Genomic DNA, 1,568 nt, shown 5'->3' with positions numbered 1-1,568 from the left:
AGATCGTCCGCTTATAGTAACCTCTCAAAACTCTGGCACGTCTCTCTCTCCACATCCACCACTGCTGGCGGCTCACCTCCAACTGCGCAACGCTACGCGCTGTTCACACCCAACTGTCCAGCAGCGAATATTCCAACAATGAGTCCAACCAGCCACAGACTGCACAGAGCGCAGTCAGCGATTTTCATACAGAGTACTACGTGGCGTTACCAACATAAAAATCTAAGCAGCCTACTTATACATGCAACTACCAAAACGTACGTGGTTTCTCAGGTTTAGCCTGCGCGAGTGATTAATGGAGTGCATCCGAGTGTTCAGGCGGGTTGTTTCAATTTTATGCCAATATTTCGACGACCGATCTTCTTCCTCAGGTGCTGCGAACTGATTAGTACACGTAACAGCTCATCTCGCAGATTCTGAAAGCAGTTTTGCTCTGTCGTTACAACTTTTCTTGAAGTAAAGCATTATCAGTGATCTGTAATTAAAGATATTTACAAGCACTACTGAAAGAGATATGAACATAGTAACAACGAGTAAAGTGAGACATCTCCTCCCTTTCCAAGAAAATTTTCATATACAAAAAGCACTAACACAAAATAAACAGTTGCTCAATGGCGCAATAAATATTGGAAACCAGACAATATATAAAATATGAAACTTCCTGGCAGATTAAAACTGTGCGCCCGACCGAGACTCGAACTCGGGACCTTTGCCTTTCGCGGGCAAGTGCTCTACCAACTGAGCTACCGAAGCACGACTCACGACCGGTACTCACAGCTCTACTTCTGCCAGTGTCCTCGTCTCCTACCTTCCAATCTTTACAGAAGCTCTCCTGCGAACCTTGCAGAACTAGCACTCCTGAAAGAAAGGATATTGCGGAGACATGGCTTAGCCACAGCCTGGGGGATGTTTCCAGAATGAGATTTTCACTCTGCAGCGGAGTGTGCGCTGATATGAAACTTCCTGGCAGATTAAAACTGTGTGCCCGACCGAGACTCGAACTCGGGACCTTTGCCTTTCGCGGGCAAGTGCTCTACCAACTGAGCTACCGAAGCACGACTCACGACCGGTACTCACAGCTCTACTTCTGCCAGTGCCTCATCTCCTACCTTCCAATCTTTACTGGCAGAAGTAGAGCTGTGAGTACCGGTCGGGAGTCGTGCTTCGGTAGCTCAGTTGGTAGAGCACTTGCCCGCGAAAGGCAAAGGTCCCGAGTTCGAGTCTCGGTCGGGCACACAGTTTTAATCTGCCAGGAAGTTTCATATCAGCGCACACTCCGCTGCAGAGTGAAAATCTCATTCTGGAAACATCCCCCAGGCTGTGGCTAAGCCATGTCTCCGCAATATCCTTTCTTTCAGGAGTGCTAGTTCTGCAAGGTTCGCAGGAGAGCTTCTGTAAAGATTGGAAGGTAGGAGACGAGGTACTGGCAGAAGTAGAGCTGTGAGTACCGGTCGTGAGTCGTGCTTCGGTAGCTCAGTTGGTAGAGCACTTGCCCGCGAAAGGCAAAGGTCCCGAGTTCGAGTCTCGGTCGGGCACACAGTTTTAATCTGCCAGGAAGTTTCATATCA

The 1,568-nt window shown here is 48.6% G+C and overlaps 1 non-coding gene across 1 annotated transcript; it reads right to left on the bottom strand.

Annotated features, from left to right (window-relative positions):
• Nucleotides 1-678: 678 nt before the first annotated feature.
• Nucleotides 679-753, bottom strand: Trnas-cga (transfer RNA serine (anticodon CGA)). The gene has a single exon. It is a non-coding gene; the product is annotated as a tRNA-Ser (tRNA).
• Between the last annotated feature and the right edge of the window lie 815 nt (nt 754-1,568).

Source organism: Schistocerca cancellata, chromosome 7 (assembly GCF_023864275.1).
Source record: "Schistocerca cancellata isolate TAMUIC-IGC-003103 chromosome 7, iqSchCanc2.1, whole genome shotgun sequence".
NCBI classification, from domain to species: domain Eukaryota; kingdom Metazoa; phylum Arthropoda; class Insecta; order Orthoptera; family Acrididae; genus Schistocerca; species Schistocerca cancellata.
This window is presented reverse-complemented; position numbering and strand designations above follow the sequence as displayed.